At 37.7% G+C, this 21,115-nt stretch overlaps 1 protein-coding gene across 9 annotated transcripts in view; it reads left to right on the top strand.

The window, feature by feature from the left end:
• DMD (dystrophin) overlaps window positions 1-21,115 on the top strand; it is a 9,298,038-nt gene that overhangs the window by 6,369,387 nt on the left and 2,907,536 nt on the right. The gene's annotated exons all lie outside the window — the stretch shown is intronic.

Raw genomic sequence — 21,115 nt, 5'->3', positions numbered from 1 at the left:
TCTTTCTGAAGTAAATGGATTTGTTTCTGGCATGATCTGAGTCATTTCTTTTAACAAAATATACACTTTTGGGCAGCTTTTATTTTTCAGCTATGTTGCTTCATTATCAGTTGTCACTACAGAAAGCAGGTCTCTCTTAATTTCTGAAACATAGTATGTTCTTTTCTTTGGCTATCAATAGCATAATTAGATATTTTTTATCAAAATGTTTGATTAGGATTGTGCTTAATTGGCTAGTATTGCATTCTGAATGCTTATGCAGATGTTTTGTAACTGCACTTCGTATTTGTCCTCCACATGAAGATGCTTCAATTTGTTGGGCAGTTAACTTTCAAACTGGCAAAATGTTTGACAGTAGGACAAACATTGTACATGGCAAAAAAGTTTGACAATGGGACAACATGGAGATTTTAAGAGCAGTGTACCATAGGATTAGAAATTACATATTATGAGAATATATGTTATGAATTCATTATAATAGATTCATAAATCCACAGACTGTTACTAGACTAACGACCTGGTGGCTGGGGGCTGTTTTAAACTTAGCCAAGTTTTCCCAAAAGAATAGTGATGTCTGTATCCATATAGGACATTGAGGGCCAGGCATTTATAAACTACCTCTGTCCATAAGGGACATGGGTGCCAGGCCCAGTGTAAATTTTGTATTCCCCATCCACTGGTCTAGGTAACTGGGTAATAACCAAACTCAGCTTCACATGGACGGGAAGCCTGTTCCATAGAAGGGGCTGTCTCTGCAACACATATCTATCTCTCCAGCTTGTTCTGTTTAAGTTCTGTTTAAGTCAATGACAAAATCCAGGTCGCTAGGCCTTGTACTTTTGCTTCTGCTTGACTTACGAAGAATACCCAAAATGCAAGGTCTAGAGTTTGTCTGTACAAGAATTATCTTGTAAAGAAAGCAGGAATGAAGTTTGTTACAAATGCTTCTGATGGAAGAACACTGACAAACTACTATGATGCTTTATCAAGGCTGGTCCTTCCTGAAACTATACAGTCTGTCTTGTTTAATGGCACAACCTCTGAATGTGTGTAGTCTGGCACCTTCATTTACTCTGAATGCTCATGCTTCTTTAATCCAAAAATTAAGTCCTAAGGGAAAAGTAAAACTATTAATTCTTTCAGTACTTTGACCTGTAATTATGTTACTGAAAGTGAGTTACCTATTATATTCTCGAAAGCCGACGATGTCGACTCCAATATTGTCAACACAAGAATAGCGAAAGTGCAGAACATCGAACAGGTAAACGGAAATCTCCGTAAGGGGGAGATTTCTATTTACTTCAATGTAGTCCAGTCTTAAATTGGTATATTTAAGTAGCGGGGAGTGTGGGGGGTGCAGGGGGGATTGCCGCCCTGCCTACACCCTTTAGATTTTCTTTTTTTTTTTTTTTTAATTTATTTTTTCTGAACATTCAAAATTTTAATGGTTTGATCATTAAAGGTCAACCTTTAGTGATTTGAACCATTAAATTTTCAATGATAGGCCCTAGAAAGTGTATAGAGATACAGTTTAAAGATATTTAGAATCTTAAACTGTCACAATTTTTGCAGATATATAAAGAACAAAGATCTAAAAATTACATTGCCTAGAGAACAGAACAAAGTGAGGCTGAAGATCTAGTGAATCTACTTACTGATTTTATTTAATTTTAATTTTATTATTAATATTAATATTATTAAATAAAACACTTCATTGTCTTGAAATAATTAAAGCTTGATAAATCTGGTGTGACCACACCTTGAAATCTTGTCTGTAATATAAGCATAAAGATTACATTAAAATGATTTGCGTACCACATTTATCTGCAAAGAGATATCGTGGAAGATATCTATCATATCAGTAGGAATTGCATTTGTCTTAAATTTTTAATTATATATGATTGTTTAATTTGGGTATTTGTTGACTCATAGACTGATTTTATATAGAAATCTATAAAACATTGTTTCTTGAAGCTTACTCAAGAATGGTTATTTTCTGTGATGCATAATATAGTAGTACAGCTATGATTACGTTTTAAAATATTTACCAGTAGTATAAAATTAATGTTATCACATTCAGTATATAGTTGCTGAATCTTTGTTACAAAAATAGATTGAATTATAGCATGAGTGTTTTATCCAGTGTGAAACACCATCGCATCTAAATATTTTAGTATATCATATTGCCTTTGCAAGTCATTATTTAGTTTAGATATTGCCTTATCTAATGATCTATTTTTTAAATAAGAATCTTTACTAATTACTGTCTCATTGGAGCTGGTTTTAAACGTTACACATCTTAAATCAGATTTTATTTCTTTTTTAGACCAACCTCAAGATAAAGTTTAAAGAGTTGCAGTAGCTCTTCTTTGACATTCTTTTCCTTTAGTAGCTCAGGATTGAACTTTCAATTTGAGCTAGGAATTATTGCTGATTGAGAATAATCTGAGAAAGATGTGGGTTCTGTTTTGTATTCTAAATCATATTTGCTTCAAATCTAAGAAAAACAGAAACAAATGTATTGTAGGGCGTATGTTATGTGGAGGAGACACGTATAGATCTTACTTTGGAGAATAAACATTTAGATGGACCAAATAAGTTACTGACATTCATTATAACAGCACTGATCCTCTCTATTAACTTTAGTTTTTATATATTTTTTAAGATTAATTAGATTGCTGGGCTATAATTATGATGTTTTAATTAAATGTTTATTTTACATCTGAGTTAAAAATTAAAGTGGATGCCATTAAGTATTAAGAATTAAGTAATTAATTAATCAATATTTTCATTTTCTTTTTACTTTTATGTTTTTTGAGAGAATTCTGTGAAAAGATTTATATGTACAATCCCCACAGTACACTAAATATAACAAAGTCATAGGTATGAAGTAAATATGAAACAAATATGAAAGTATGTCTTTATAATTACGGTGTAATTCCAGCAGTATATGTATTTACCTTGAATGTTCACTGCACATTTTTTCATATTACCTCCCTGTGCATGAAAGTTACCATGCTTCCACTCCTGACTAATTCAGCCTTACCTACCCATGGGTCAAAAAAGTTACATTCAGTACAAATTTTCTCTAGGTATTATAAGGCAGCTTCAGAAAACAATAGTCTTGCAAATCCGTCTCAGAAATATCAGTAGTTAATGAAGTAAGAGTGCTCCTAAATCCAAACATATTTGTTGTTTAATTCTAATGTCAGTAGCTTAAATACATGTTCCAGTGTACCTTTTTTTCTGATACTTACACAAATTGGCATTGCAACCTGGAAGCAAAGTTTACACTTCCTTTCAAAACTCATCCTCGGTGTCAGAATGCTCGGATTTATCCACAGTTCTCTTTAAAGAGGAATGGTAAGAAGGCTATTTTGCCTTCCACAATAAATTGATTCCATTCCATTATAAATTAATTATGGGATGAATCTGGGTTCCTGATGTACATTTTGTGAAGAATGTGACAAAAGACATTCTTACTCATCACTACATTGCCTCATTAATGTAACATATGTCCTTTTGCTGAAGTTGTCACTCCTGACATACTTTTTGGACACTTACCATCATTATAAAAAAAAAAACACTTTTGGGTATCAGATTTATTACATTGCCGCTTTTCTGGCCAGTATTATAAGTGCAATAAATTTACCATTTACAAAATAACATTTATATGCTGAAAAACATCCTCATCACCATTATCATTATTCCATAATCATGTTTGCTGGTGTCAGTCAAAGTGAGCAGCATAAATCAGACTTTATAACGCTTGTCATGAATCCACGGCTTGTCCTGTGGGATCTGCAGACATGTTGAGGAATATATTACACCAGTGTCCTGAGACTGTTCTGGATTGACCTTCCGAATGGGCTATGTGTGCTACACATCCCATAGGGTGCAGCTAGGTAACATTCTCACAAGAAGCCTCATAGAGGAGCATTATGCTCTCATTTCCTCCCAGATTGCTTAACTTGTAACTAACTCATTGAAAGACAACAGCTACCATGCAAGGGAACCTCATTATCGTTGGTTATATCTACAGTCTCATTCTTTCAAACACTACTCACAGTTTGTGACAACAGATAAGGATAGGAACAAAAACCTGGATGGTAAGCTAAGAACTTTGCCCTGTAGCTCAAACATCACTTCCCCAGCTCAGTCCAATACTCAGCAGTACTGCTGCCACCAACTAGTCTACTAGTCAATCTCCTGATCCACATTACCATCACTCAGGACAAATACAGAAAGGTCCTTCAAATCCTCCACCCAAAATAGTCTCCACCCCCCCCCCCGCCTGCTTGTAAAAGGCATTCCAGTGTATTGCAAGAGAGAGAGAACCATGAATTCTGATTCAGAGTTGCTGATTTTCATGTGAGATGCATCTTTCTGCATTGATTTGCTCAAGTTTATGCTGGTAAACATCGTCCCCTGAGGATAAGAGGACATTATCATATGCAAGCACCAAAAGTGCAACCTTATATATATATATATATATATATATATATATATATATATATATATATATATATATATATATATATATATGTCAAAAGTGATAAAAACAAAAGTGCAACCTTTATATATATATATATATATATATATATATATATATATGTCAAAAGTGATAAAAACAAAAGTGCAACCTTTATATATATATATATATATATATATATATATATATATATGTCAAAAGTGATAAAAACAAAAGTGCAACCTTTATATATATATATATATATATATATATATATATATATATATATATATGTCAAAAGTGATAAAAACAAAAGTGCAACCTTTATATATATATATATATATATATATATATATATATATATGTCAAAAGTGATAAAAACAAAAGTGCAACCTTTATATATATATATATATATATATATATATATATATATATATATGTCAAAAGTGATAAAAACAAAAGTGCAACCTTTATATATATATATATATATATATATATATATATGTGTCAAAAGTGATAAAAACAAAAGTGCAACCTTTTTATATATATATATATATATATATATATATATATATATATATGTCAAAAGTGATAAAAACAAAAGTGCAACCTTTATATATATATATATATATATATATATATATATATATATATATATGTATATATGACAAAAGTGCAACCTTTATATATATATATATATATATATATATATATATATGTGTGTGTGTGTGTGTGTGTGTGTGTGTGTGTGTGTGTGTGTGAAAAATGATAAAAACAAATGTGCCACCTTGATATGTTTTTATATTTACACCATATAATAAAACTGCATTTTCTGCTGTAGAGTAGCTGAGGTGAACTTATATGGTCTTTCCTTGTGGAAGTGAGACTCCTCTAAGCTCCCTTCTGTCTATGATGCTGGTATCATAAGTCTTCTTATGTGTTTTTACCTGGGTGTTCAGTCCTTCTCAGCAATGGCACCAGACCTCCTGGGCTTAGGCTGGCAATAATATGGCACCACAGGAGAAGAGTCAGCATGAGAGTCACCGCTGCTGGTAACAGAGGGGATGTGTCGGATTGTCCATAACATCAAGATGAGGGATGCAGCTGCTGTCCCTATATACATTAATGCCTGCACATGGCCTGCAAAAATGGTCCTCCTTTCTTCCTTGCTGCAAGTTCTGCTAGTCTCCAGCTCCCAAAAGGGAATGTACTGTGGATACTGTCCCTGAGCCCATTCTACCCACCAGTCCACACAAAGTCCAACAAGCAGGCTTAAGTCATGTCATTACTTTCCTCTTTATAATACCTCCTCAGCAGGAACCAGACCTTCTAAATCAGTTTGGGTCAACAGGGCCATAGCCAAGGCTTTATCATTATTTGTCAGTAGAGCTATGGATATAAATTCCAAAAAAACCTGCAGATCCATTCTTGCCATATTTCCCACCCACATGTGCAGACTTTTTCACATTTGGGAAATGTTTTTAAAATCTTGTAACGAATGTCCAGGTTGGTCCTTGTCACAGCCATAGCATTACCATTATCGTGATGTCTCTCACACTATGTGTTGCTAATATGTAGTTTACTAAAACTGTACCATTATCATTTTTTTTTTGGCAAACACACTGAAGCTTATACCCTTAGAACCTCAAACAGGCCTGCAGGAAGATAAAATCAAAAGTTATCCTTTCCTCTGACTGGACAACTTGTCGAAGCAAAGCATTCACAGTTGTGTGGCCCAAATTAAGGCACTCCTGTACTTGTATAATATAACCTCCCTATATCTTTTACTGCCTTTCCTTACCTTCTGAATAATGTAAATATGGGAGATTACCTAACAAAAGTTTCCATATGGGACTCTAGATATGAGCTAATATGAGTGAAGTTAATTGAATGAGTCGATTCTCTGCTGCATAGTCCTAAAGCATTGGTATTTATACACTGGCTAATAAATTACAAATATTACAATGCTTCAGTGTTTTTAACTTTAAAAAAAAATTGTGCAACATCAGTTTTTTTACTGTGAATTTTCTTCTCTGCCTTTAGATGTACCACATTTTCCTTTGATTATTGTGTGACTTTGAAATATTCTTTTGCCACTGTATTGTTTTTACTTATTCTTGCCACTAAAACACAGCATAAATGTTCCCTAGTGTTTCATCCCATTTATCCTTTAAAATAAGAAAATAAAAAAAATGACAGTAATCACTTTTCATATCTTGGTCAGTGTTGTTTATATTCTGAGAGATGGTTTTGCATTAATCAGACTACCTAAGAGGAAACATCTGGCACTGACAAATGATCATTTTGGTTGTAAAGGAACAATTTGCATTAATATGCTGATATTATTTATGGCTATTTAAAGGCCCTTTTGTTTCCAATGCAGTCTTTTGCCAGTCCTTCATCTGTGTTACTGATGTAAAGATTGCAGAGGATAACACCAGCATTGAGGATAAAATGGCAAAGGTTAAAGTTCTTCATAAATAATGCAAAGATCAGAAATAGTTCTTTTTCCAACTTGGTTAATGTGGTATTAAGTTGGAATGTCACTGAATATGTAAGTACTCTTTGGACACATTTTATTTAATGCTTGAAGTGTTTGATAGCTAGACATGTAGCTGTCAGATGAAATTTCATTTAAAATTCAGAAAAACTATGCTACATCATTAGAGTGTAATACATAAATGCCAATGACTGAGGTTTATCTTTATTTTAGTAATAACACAGCAAAGTATAAATATGGTTTAAAAAGCATCAGTTACAACCTTTTGTTACTCTACTTGATGCAAAATGCATATGATCCATTTGGTATATCTTGAAAAATATCCTTTCCTTCTACTGGTGATAAGTCTATAAAGCAAATGTATATGAGATGCAAAGTTGAACAGTGCCATTATGTAGAACAGTGTACAATTTCAGAAGAAAAATGCATACATTTGTATGACTGATAAGTTTATGAGGATGTGATCTTTAAACTGACTAAAACAACAAAATACAACTCATTCATGTATTTATTTATTGACATTTGATTACCAGGGAAGTCTGACTGGGTAGAAGCCCAGGGAGAAAAGCTTCAAATTATTACAAAACATTTTTAGAACAATAATTTTACAATCATCAAAAATAAAACAAGAACATATGCAGTTTAAATAATTATAACAAATTAAACATAATATATAAATGTTGGTTAAGAATTGGTACAAGGTATATGAAAATTATTTAATATTTAGAGAAATTTTAGACAGTTTGTATAGAAATTAAAGGTAAGATAGTTTAATACAAACAGGAATTGCAATATGAAGTTAAGGAAAACAGGATTATGGTATATTTAGAGACAAAATCAGAGAAGAGAATTAGATAGCAGTAAGGAAGTAAGTGAAGAAGGGAATGAAAGGAGGTATAAGGAACGAAAAGGTACTTGTTTACATTTAGGAATACAGGTTATCCTGGTTTTGAGCAGAAGCAGATTTTACCTAGGAAGTCTTTCAGAGTGGTTTTGAAAGATGAGAGAGTGAGTATAGACCTGATGGATACAAGTAGGGAGTTCCAGGCCTTAGCAACCTTGTATGAGTACAGTCAGTGCCCAGCAGATTTGCTAGGTTTGTGGACAGACAGGAGTTTGTGGTCAGTGGATCACAATGGCTGTCTAGGAACATAGTTGTGTAGAATGTTTTTTAGAGCTGTACAGGCAGATGGATGCAGGATACTTTTATAGGTGGTAATAAGTTGCGTATATGTTAGTTGATATGGCAGTTCTAACCACTTTAGGCTTTTCAGTGGTGGGTTCTGAAAGGGGTATGTGCTGCAAATGTAACAACTTTCTTATAGCACTGTTTGAGTTTCAGTTTTTGTGAAGCATGGAGGTTAGTAAGGATGGTAGTACCATAAAGAAGAGTCTGGAGGTGATAAATAGTGGAAAGTTTAGTTTTAGTTGCATCGGTGAGAAAGTTTTGGGCTCTAGAAAGCATCCCTAGTTTTTGATGAGTTTTTCTTATGCAATTTTGTAAATGCAGGTCAAATGTAAGATTTCCATTCACTGTCACTCCTCATAGTTTGCAATGAAAAGTGATTTCAGTGGTTGTATTATCAGGATAGAGGACTTTAAATTTAGTTTTTTGATGAGAGAGGGATTTAGGGAAAAAAGTTATAGTTTGGTCTTTTTTGGGTTGAGAATGAGTTGTGAGTTACGAAGCCATGTTTCATTGGCTACTAAAGCTTTTAGAGTAAATTCTTTAATGTGTACCATGATGTCAGATGTGCAAATGAGAGAGGAATCATGTGTGTATTATATTAAGGTGGCCTGTTGTGTGGAAGTATAGAGTGTGTTAGTGAAAATGTTAAAGAGGAGAGGACCAAGGATAGAGCTTTGTGGTACACTGGTGGTGACTGGGACCTAAGGAGAGAGCATGGAGTACCATTTTAATGACTGATAACTATTTGACAGGTAGCTTTTTAACCCTAAAAAGGTGGGTTGAGACAGACATAGTGAGGACATTTGAAGAAGTTTGCTGTGACAAACTGTGTCGAAGCCTTTAGACACGTCTTGATATAAGGAGCAGACTAGTTTGCCATTATCTCTAGCTTTATTGCCACTATATATATAGGTTAGAAGGGCAGTACTAAAACTATAGGAAGATCGGAAGCCATGTTGTGTTGGGGATAGGAGTTCTTCCTGCAGGAGATAGCCTAGCAATTGTTTTTGAATACATTTTTCAAGTATTCTGGTGAGGGGAGAGAAGATTGCTATAGGTCTAAAGTTATTCATGTCTGTTGAATTTCCTCCTTTGTGCAGAGAGATTGTTTTTTTCGGCTTTTCCCAGTTAGGGGTTGCCACAGCGGAACTCCGGTCCGCTAATGATTGGTAGTAGATTTTGACGTGCTGGCTTGTCGGGCCTAATGCACAACCTTCAACGAAGGAACGCCTATTCATGCATGTCGCCACACAGAAGACGCTCTAACTGAGAATCGAATGGGCAACGTCTAACTGTGAGGTGACAACGCTACCACAGCACCACCACCGCAGTCAGGGATAAAGTGTGATTTTTTTCAGAGAGATGGAATGTGGGATTCTGGATTAACCTATTTATAAAGAATGAGACAAGATAAGCAATGCTATTTTTAGATACTCGCTTGGAAGGTCATCAGCTGAAGAAGATCACAGTTTAAGTTTGTTTAAGAATAGTTTTTTATAGGACACAGTTTTGAAGGAGAAAGTTGATGTGTTGATATGTGGCAGTTGGGCAGGGCTCAGATTAGATGTTGAGGAATCCTTGGTTAGAGATGTTATATTATCCATAAAATAAGAGTTTAATTGTTTTGCAGTTTCGAGTGGTGAGTTATCGGGAGAGGGGTTTGGATTGAATTTTTGGCTGGGATGTAAGATTTCTTTAATGGCTGTCCAAAATTTTTTAGGTGATATCACTGATGCCTATTAAGTACTACAAACTTTCAATTAATAATGTGTCTTGGAGTTGTTTCAGAGATAAAACTGAATGCATTCAAAATACTTGATGAGATAAGTTGTATTCCAGAGAGAAAATTAGGCAGACCAGTTTAACTCATATCCCTGTAAAACCAAAGATCAAGTTTTCAGAGGTATACATCATGTGTTTTCTTGGTCCATCAACAGAGGTTAACTTTATATCAAAAATCAGAGCAGATAATAGTGGATGTATTTATTTTTTGAAAGAGACGAAGCTGTTATGGCTGTTTTGATCTTCATTTTTCTCACAAAATAAAAGCATATGCATTACAGGCTTGTTTACAAGGTAATCATGGGAAGGAAATCTTCACAATACAAATGCAGGACAGTTTTAGAGAAACAATGCAGTTTGTGAAGCAAGGTTCTAATGCTGGGAAGAACCTGAAGTTTCCAGAGGAAGTCTGCACATCACTGAAGACAACATGTAAATTACCTAGACAGCATCCAGTGGCAACCACTGAAACCAGAAAACTGTGATCATGCCTTCTGATTGACACCTTTTTAGGAGTAGCAAGGGGTCATCCAGACAGAACACCTTAAACAGATTAAGGAATGTTACTGATGTGTGTAGTCTGTGACCTAGACTGGAAATGATAAAATCGGATCTTCTGGTTATGGCTGTTTTGATGCTGTGCTCAGCACAAAAGTCTTCCTGAGCTGAAGACAGGACACTGCTGCTGTGTGAGAGCTGTTCAGTATGCTAAGTACATATAACCGTTTCCACTAATTTGGTCACTGTGATAAGAATGCTGATTGATTTATAATTCTCTGCCTTAGTGTGGTCCCTTCCCCTGTGCATAGGGAAGATCTTGCTTATTTTCTAGGTAATGGGATTATGCATTCTCTTATATTTCTGTCTTTGAGGAGGGTCAGTGGTTGCAGACATGTATTACTAACAAAAGTTGGAGAGATTTCATCGATACTGGCAGGTCCATGCTTCTTTATTTTGTCAAATAGACACCTAACTAGAATAGTAGTGCTGCATTGTACAATACAAAGGGTCTGCCTGTCTGGTTCCCCTGTAATACTCGTAGATTACCAGTGACAGCAGGTAGCAGCTGCCCTTTTAGGGAGGAGGAAATGAAGCAGAAGTAAGTAAGAAATATAAGAAGATATCAGCAGTTGCACGGCTCATGATTAAAGAGAGACGATGGAATTCACAATGCTTGTTTTTGTCTTTGGTATCACTTGTCACACTCAAGAATTTAGATAACTTGGTGGAATAGTTGCTTTATAATTTTTATACTAATTTACTTTTGCAAGTATAATCTAATCTGTTTTTGATATAACAAATCACTCTCTAGAGAAGCTTTTTTCTTTTTTTAGATTTTTCACATTGCTTAGCAGTGTAAAGTCTCTATTATTAATCATTTGTGTTAGACTTCTTTAAGAGGTGTTTTCTTCATTTTTTATACCTCTCTGAGTCATGTTATTTAGAGTATATATGTGAGGACTTTGGCTTCATGATCAGTTTAGGGAAGTGTGTTTCAGATGGACCTTAATGGAACAAAGCTTGTGTATAGCCAAGTGAACAGAGAACATATTTAAACTTCTTGCCATTTTGTAAGGATGCAGAATCTTTCTACTTATGTTTGACAGTGATAACTAAGGGCATTAGTAAATGTGTGTCTTTGAGTGAGAAATGAGTAGAAGAGGTTTGTTAGATATGCATATGTCACTGTTAACTCTACTGGTTTTCTGAATGGGATAGAATGGGTGAACATGAGCTATTAAAATCACCTAGAATGATGAGTTAATTATCAGTATATTTTCTTCCAAACATGAAAGAATAGCAATCAGTAAAAGTTGCGATAAAAACAGTCTTGAATCAGGACTTGTATGAAGAACAGCTTTGCTGTGTGTATTCAGAAAGTCTATAGAGAAACATTTCTTAGCAGAAGCTGTGGTAGATGAGCATTTGCAGTTAAAGAGTTAGCAGTATTAAGCTGAAAAGAACATTTTACAGATGTTGGAGCAGTCAAAGGATGCTTACTTATGCTACTGAGACTAGGAAAGAAGCTAATCACTACCTTCTCAAGACTCAAGAAACACGGTACAAACTAAAAGGACACGAGTATCCACCAGCCCTGCAGTGCCATCAGGTTATTGTCTGCATGTATCAATAACAAAGAACATTCTTATTCACTTGAATCTTTGAGCTTGACATTTATTGATTCCTGTAATAGCACAAAAAATATAGTGAGCAAAGTAGTTCTGCATTTAAGAAACAGGCAACAATAGAAACATAAAGATTGTCATGCCATTACCAAAACTGGAAAAAAAAAAAAACACTTTGATCCCACTAGACACATTTAAGACCGGTGTCATTGATTTGTAAGATCTAACGAGGCTTGAAATCAGAACATTGTATGCAATTACATAGAAGAGCAACATAACATGAAGGAGCTGCAAAAACAGTGAGTGTGCATGACTCTGAAATGACCTTGATTCTTAAAGCACAACAGCTAAAACTTTATATGCTGCAGTGTTGTCAGACTGCTTAACTGTGGCTGCGCTAGTGCCTAACATGAAATGTAGTTACTTAGTAACACTGTTCAAAGTGCAGTCAGTTTAATAATCTTGAATTTGATTATATAATCTTTGAATTAATGTCCTGTTCAGTTTAGTCATATTTCTTTTTCATTTAATAACTTTCATATGATCATAATCTGAAGACCTCCATGCAGAGTTTTCAATATTATAGGTGTTCTCCTAATGCAGTGAAAATCCTAAAACACCACTATTCTCAAATGATGATGATGATGATGATGATGATGAAAACGATAATGAAAACAACGGCACAGCTAATGAAACGTGGAACACGTCACTTATATAGCTTACATTTTAACTAATTTTACATTAAAAGCTAAGTGTAGTATTAGAGTGCAGCAATTAGAAGCCATTCTGGCATCCAGTGTCAGTTTGTATTGAGTTGTAGTGATTTCCATTGAACATTAGGGTACCACTTGACAGTTTGGCATACAGGAGGAAGATTTACTGGAACTGTAAAAGGCAAACATTAAATAAATGGTTTAGCAAAACTGCAAGCATATTTTGCATTATATATTTAATGATCTTGTATAATCACCCAACCATGCAAAGGCATGGAACAAAAAATACTCATGAGGATTCAGAAACAGACCCCACTGCTCCCAGTAGGAGCAGTAAAAAGGGATTGTTTCTGTAATGCAATATGTTGTGATGTAGAGGCAAATAAGCCACTTTGGGGAAAGACTTCATTTGCATGTCTGTGACTCACCCTTAACTATCACAAGTGCAGATCGGCACTTTCCTGTTGTAGTTAACACTGACAATCCATACAACACATTGGCACAGGCACTACTCCAATTCACTCTTGGAGACACACACACACACACACACACACACACACACACACACACACACACACATGCACACACACACACACGCACACACATGCACACACACACACACACACACACACACACACACACACACACACACACACACACACACACACACACACACACACACACACTCACAGACACACCATAGCGCGCGCGCACACACACACACACACACACACACACAAAAAATGTACCCCATATTATCTTTCCCATTTTTTTCTTAGCATCCCTGATATCTCCTGTTTCCCTGTCCTTATAAATCACCAGTGATTGCACTTGGCCATTAATACCAGATATTACAGTTTCATAATCCATATCCTTCTGGAAATACATGCTAGTGCAAAATCTGTTGTTCTAGTGACTTTCTAAGTTTATAAAAGGAATAATGACAATCTGTCCCTGATAACCTGACTTTCTTTCACATTATTTTTGGGTTGGTGTAGATTTCTTGTGTTACAATGTTTTAAATGTATGCTTATATTTGCCCTGCCCCTCGCTTTTGTAACACACAAACTTTTGCAGGCTTCAAATAATGGCCAAGATCCTTATTATGTTATATTAAAAAAAACTCTTAATATAGTGGATTAATGCTGCTGTTTCCTGTGTCAAGGGTGTGGGGCTCAAAGCCCTCCCCCATTTTTTTCAGTTTTAAGTATTATCCTATGCTATCCCTAGGATTTAGTGGTGGTGCAGAGGACTAAGGCCTGTCTGGGTAGTGTGTGGATAGAGGGTATGAATCTTTTCTTGCTTATTTAAGCCATGCTATTTAGACTACACCTGGTGTCTAGTGGTCTCCCTAACCCATATCATCTTTCTGTCTTTTTTAGTAAGTACCCCGAAGGCATGTTGTTAAAGAGTCTTTGATAAGTGCCCTTAAGGCATAATATAAGAGTTATCCTTCATGTCCAGTGTTGCTGCCCCCCCCCCACCCCATGTATTTAGTAAGTGCATTTAAGGCACAGTGTCAGAGTTGTTCATGGTATCTGGTGTTTCACATCTGACCACCTTTTAGATAAGTGCCCCAAAACACTTGATATCAGTGTTATCTCTGTTATCTAGTGCTTCCCCTGACCCACATCTTTGTCATGTACCCTTAAGGCATGATATAAGAGTTATCCCTTGTGTCTAGTAACCACAGCCTGACCCATGTCTTTGTTAAGTGCCCTTCAGACACAGTATTAATGTTTTCCCTGGTGCCAAGTGTTTCCTCCTAAAAAATGCTGCAGGAGTTGTACATTAGTCTAGGGGCAGCCTGCTGTGATGCTACATGTTTTCATGTTGTAGCACCACGATATGGTTACCATGAGATGTACATCTCTCTGAAATGAGCCCACTAAATTGTAGGAAAATAGGAGAATAAATGAAATATGAAGAAGAAAGAAATGAAATATAAAACTTGTTTTATTCAATTGCATGTTATAGTTTTCTTAGCCTACTTTGTTTTTAAAATGATGAAAATATATTTTCTAGTTAGAGCAGTTTGTTTCCTTTTAAACTTCTGTTTTGCTTGGTACTTACACAATTATCTGTTTGTTTGCTGGCTATTTGAACTGATCCTGTAAGGACAATTTTCTGCATTGATTTCTGTGGAAAGGACATAAGACCCACCACAGATAGTAAATGCAGTTCAGAACTGAACCTTAGCAACCAGAGCAGTGAGGCTAAAATTGTATCCACTAAATCGCTGTGCAGAGCACAGATTGTTTCTCTTATCCACTTGTGCTCTTTTTATCAAAAAACACAATAGATATTACTTCTTTTCTAATTGTCTTATGCTTATAGATTTTATATTCCAGACACAGAAGTTATCTAAGCAATGGTTTGCTCTGATAAAATGACTTGAACAGAATCAAGAAATGCAGTTCAAGAAAAACAACAATATTGCAATCCGTGTCCTCTTTTCTGTTTTTTTTCCCTCTTGAAGATCGATGCATTAGAATTCACTTGCTTGATCATGATGAATCAAAATATGTGTTGATATGAAACCGATGTGCCCTGTTTGGGCAGATTCTCTCTTCCTCACTGCTGTGTGCCTGTGAAGTTGGTATATATAAAATGCACAGCTGGGGACATGCCCCTCTACATATGGTGCAGTGGTGAAGTTGGTATATATAAAATGCACAGCTGGGGACATGCCCCTCTACATATGGTGCAGTGGTGAAGTTGGTATATATAAAATGCACAGCTGGGGACATGCCCTCTACATATGGTGCAGTGGTGAAGTTGGTATATATAAAATGCACAGCTGGGGACATGCCCCTCTACATATGGTGCAGTGGTGAAGTTGGTATATATAAAATGCACAGCTGGGGACATGCCCCTCTACATATGGTGCAGTGGTGAAGTTGGTATATATAAAATGCACAGCTGGGGACATGCCCCTCTACATATGGTGCAGTGGTGAAGTTGGTATATATAGAATGCACAGCTGGGGACATGCCCCTCTACATATGGTGCAGTGGTGAAGTTGGTATGTATAAAATGCACAGCTGGGGACATGCCCCTCTACATATGGTGCAGTGGTGAAGTTGGTATATATAAAATGCACAGCTGGGGACATGCCCCTCTACATATGGTGCAGTGGTGAAGTTGGTATATATAAAATGCACAGCTGGGGACATGCCCCTCTACATATGGTGCAGTGGTGAAGTTGGTATATATAAAATTCACAGATGGGGACATGCCCCTCTACATGTGGTGCAGTGGTGAAGTTGGTATATATAAAATGCACAGCTGGGGACATGCCCCTCTACATATGGTGCAGTGGTGAAGTTGGTATATATAAAGTGCACAGCTGGGGACATGCCCTCTACATATGGTGCAGTGGTGAAGTTGGTATATATAAAGTGCACAGCTGGGGACATGCCCCTCTACATATGGTGCAGTGGTGAAGTTGGTATATATAAAGTGCACAGCTGGGGACATGCCCCTCTACATATGGTGCAGTGGTGAAGTTGGTATATATAAAGTGCACAGCTGGGGACATGCCCCTCTACATATGGTGCAGTGGTGAAGTTGGTATATATAAAGTGCACAGCTGGGGACATGCCCTCTACATATGGTGCAGTGGTGAAGTTGGTATATATAAAGTGCACAGCTGGGGACATGCCCCTCTACATATGGTGCAGTGGTGAAGTTGGTATATATAAAGTGCACAGCTGGGGACATGCCCTCTACATATGGTGCAGTGGTGAAGTTGGTATATATAAAGTGCACAGCTGGGGACATGCCCCTCTACATATGGTGCAGTGGTGAAGTTGGTATATATAAAGTGCACAGCTGGGGACATGCCCCTCTACATATGGTGCAGTGGTGAAGTTGGTATATATAAAGTGCACAGCTGGGGACATGCCCCTCTACATATGGTGCAGTGGTGAAGATGGTATATATAAAGTGCACAGCTGGGGACATGCCCCTCTACATATGGTGCAGTGGTGAAGTTGGTATATATAAAGTGCACAGCTGGGGACATGCCCCTCTACATATGGTGCAGTGGTGAAGTTGGTATATATAAAGTGCACAGCTGGGGACTTGCCCCTCTACATATGGTGGAGTGGTGAAGTTGGTATATATAAAGTGCACAGCTGGGGACATGCCCCTCTACATATGGTGCAGTGGTGAAGTTGGTATATATAAAGTGCACAGCTGGGGACATACCCCTCTACATATGGTGCAGTGGTGAAGTTGGTATATATAAAGTGCACAGCTGGGGACATGCCCCTCTACATATGGTGCAGTGGTGAAGTTGGTATATATAAAATGCACAGCTGGGGACATGCCCCTCTACATATGGTGCAGTGGTGAAGTTGGTATATATAGAATGCACAGCTGGGGACATGCCCCTCTACATATGGTGCAGTGGTGAAGTTGGTATGTATAAAATGCACAGCTGGGGACATGCCCCTCTACATATGGTGCAGTGGTGAAGTTGGTATATATAAAATGCACAGCTGGGGACATGCCCCTCTACATATGGTGCAGTGGTGAAGATGGTATATATAAAATGCACAGCTGGGGACATGCCCCTCTACATATGGTGCAGTGGTGAAGTTGGTATATATAAAATTCACAGCTGGGGACATGCCCCTCTACATGTGGTGCAGTGGTGAAGTTGGTATATATAAAATGCACAGCTGGGGACATGCCCCTCTACATATGGTGCAGTGGTGAAGTTGGTATATATAAAGTGCACAGCTGGGGACATGCCCCTCTACATATGGTGCAGTGGTGAAGTTGGTATATATAAAGTGCACAGCTGGGGACATGCCCCTCTACATATGGTGCAGTGGTGAAGTTGGTATATATAAAGTGCACAGCTGGGGACATGCCCCTCTACATATGGTGCAGTGGTGAAGTTGGTATATATAAAGTGCACAGCTGGGGACATGCCCCTCTACATATGGTGCAGTGGTGAAGTTGGTATATATAAAGTGCACAGCTGGGGACATGCCCCTCTACATATGGTGCAGTGGTGAAGTTGGTATATATAAAGTGCACAGCTGGGGACATGCCCCTCTACATATGGTGCAGTGGTGAAGTTGGTATATATAAAGTGCACAGCTGGGGACATGCCCTCTACATATGGTGCAGTGGTGAAGTTGGTATATATAAAGTGCACAGCTGGGGACATGCCCCTCTACATATGGTGCAGTGGTGAAGTTGGTATATATAAAGTGCACAGCTGGGGACATGCCCCTCTACATATGGTGCAGTGGTGAAGTTGGTATATATAAAGTGCACAGCTGGGGACATGCCCCTCTACATATGGTGCAGTGGTGAAGATGGTATATATAAAGTGCACAGCTGGGGACATGCCCCTCTACATATGGTGCAGTGGTGAAGTTGGTATATATAAAGTGCACAGCTGGGGACATGCCCCTCTACATATGGTGCAGTGGTGAAGTTGGTATATATAAAGTGCACAGCTGGGGACTTGCCCCTCTACATATGGTGGAGTGGTGAAGTTGGTATATATAAAGTGCACAGCTGGGGACATGCCCCTCTACATATGGTGCAGTGGTGAAGTTGGTATATATAAAGTGCACAGCTGGGGACATACCCTCTACATATGGTGCAGTGGTGAAGTTGGTATATATAAAGTGCACAGCTGGGGACATGCCCTCTACATATGGTGCAGTGGTGAAGTTGGTATATATAAAATGCACAGCTGGGGACATGCCCTCTACATATGGTGCAGTGGTGAAGTTGGTATATATAAAATGCACAGCTGGGGACATGCCCTCTACATATGGTGCAGTGGTGAAGTTGGTATATATAAAATGCACAGCTGGGGACATGCCCCTCTACATATGGTGCAGTGGTGAAGTTGGTATATATAAAATGCACAGCTAGGGACATGCCCTCTACATATGGTGCAGTGGTGAAGTTGGTATATATAAAATGCACAGCTGGGGACATGCCCCTCTACATATGGTGCAGTGGTGAAGTTGGTATATATAAAATGCACAGCTGGGGACATGCCCCTCTACATATGGTGCAGTGGTGAAGTTGGTATATATAAAATGCACAGCTGGGGACATGCCCCTCTACATATGGTGCAGTGGTGAAGTTGGTATATATAAAGTGCACAGCTGAGGACATGCCCCTCTACATATGGTGCAGTGGTGAAGATGGTATATATAAAGTGCACAGCTGGGGACATGCCCCTCTACATATGGTGCAGTGGTGAAGTTGGTATATATAAAGTGCACAGCTGGGGACATGCCCCTCTACATATGGTGCAGTGGTGAAGTTGGTATATATAAAGTGCACAGCTGGGGACATGCCCCTCTACATATGGTGGAGTGGTGAAGTTGGTATATATAAAGTGCACAGCTGGGGACATGCCCCTCTACATATGGTGCAGTGGTGAAGTTGGTATATATAAAGTGCACAGCTGGGGACATGCCCTCTACATATGGTGCAGTGGTGAAGTTGGTATATATAAAGTGCACAGCTGGGGACATGCCCTCTACATATGGTGCAGTGGTGAAGTTGGTATATATAAAATGCACAGCTGGGGACATGCCCCTCTACATATGGTGCAGTGGTGAAGTTGGTATATATAAAATGCACAGCTGGGGACATGCCCTCTACATATGGTGCAGTGGTGAAGTTGGTATATATAAATTGCACAGCTGGGGACATGCCTCTACATATGGTGCAGTGGTGAAGTTGGTATATATAAAATGCACAGCTGGGGACATGCCCCTCTACATATGGTGCAGTGGTGAAGTTGGTATATATAAAATGCACAGCTGGGGACATGCCCCTCTACATATGGTGCAGTGGTGAAGTTGGTATATATAAAATGCACAGCTGGGGACATGCCCCTCTACATATGGTGCAGTGGTGAAGTTGGTATATATAAAATGCACAGCTGGGGACATGCCCTCTACATATGGTGCAGTGGTGAAGTTGGTATATATAAAATGCACAGCTGGGGACATGCCCCTCTACATATGGTGCAGTGGTGAAGTTGGTATATATAAAATGCACAGCTGGGGACATGCCCCTCTACATATGGTGCAGTGGTGAAGTTGGTATATATAAAATGCACAGCTGGGGACATGGGCCTCTGCATATGGTGCAGTGGTGAAGTTGGTATATATAAAATGCACAGCTGGGGACATGCCCCTCTACATATGGTGCAGTGGTGAAGTTGGTATATATAAAATGCACAGCTGGGGACATGCCCCTCTACATGTGGTGCAGTGGTGAAGTTGGTATATATAAAATGCACAGCTGGGGACATGCCCCTCTACATGTGGTGCAGTGGTGAAGTTGGTATATATAAAATGCACAGCTGGGGACATGCCCCTCTACATATGGTGCAGTGGTGAAGTTGGTATATATAAAATGCACAGCTGGGGACATGCCCCTCTACATATGGTGCAGTGGTGAAGTTGGTATATATAAAATGCACAGCTGGGGACATGCCCCTCTACATATGGTGCAGTGTGGCTTGTCCTTGTGGAAAAAAATTAGTTTGTGCCACTAAAGCACAAACTTTTTTTATTTTGGTGTTTTAGTGGGTTGTGACCACCAAAATGGTTTCTGCCAACTAACTCTCAGTCTTCCATACAGGAAGTTATGGAAAAAACTTGATTCAGATATATGTGATTGCTCAAGATTACAATCTTCATGACTTTGTAACAAAGGTTTTAGAACATTGACTATCAGATAGAAATGCATACTACAATTCACGGTAAGTATCAGTTAACTGGGACTATATATTAGACTACCATACTACACACACACACACACACACACACACACACACACACACACACACACACACACACACACACACACACACAAACACACACTCTACATAAAAAAGGTATGTCTGAAACCACAGCACAAAATATTTTATGTAATTAATTGATTGATTGATTAATTATTTAATTATAAAACAAGCTTCCGAGCAATACCTTTCATTTCAGAAGTCTTTTAAAATACATTCCAATATGACCTATTTAAATAGCATCATAATCAAAGACATCAGCTATTCCTCTTAAAAAGTCTTAAAGGGTACATAACAATGACTTGACACATACAATGTTATTCGTAACATATGGACTTGTACTTTAAAGTAGTTTAATCCATCTATATTCCTTACATTCAATCACATTCACTATATCTCCATATCTACATGACTGATAAGTCTTCTCAGTTACCCAAAAATTAAAACTCTGTTTGTTAAATTTCTTTGCATGTATGACTGTTTCCTTTGGATAAAGGTTATCTGCCTCGTATAGCGTTAAAGAAGGGAAAAGT

This window comes from Protopterus annectens, chromosome 5.part0 (genome assembly GCF_019279795.1).
Source record: "Protopterus annectens isolate FY-2018-M chromosome 5.part0, PAN1.0, whole genome shotgun sequence".
In the NCBI taxonomy this organism is placed as follows: domain Eukaryota; kingdom Metazoa; phylum Chordata; order Ceratodontiformes; family Protopteridae; genus Protopterus; species Protopterus annectens.
This window is presented reverse-complemented; position numbering and strand designations above follow the sequence as displayed.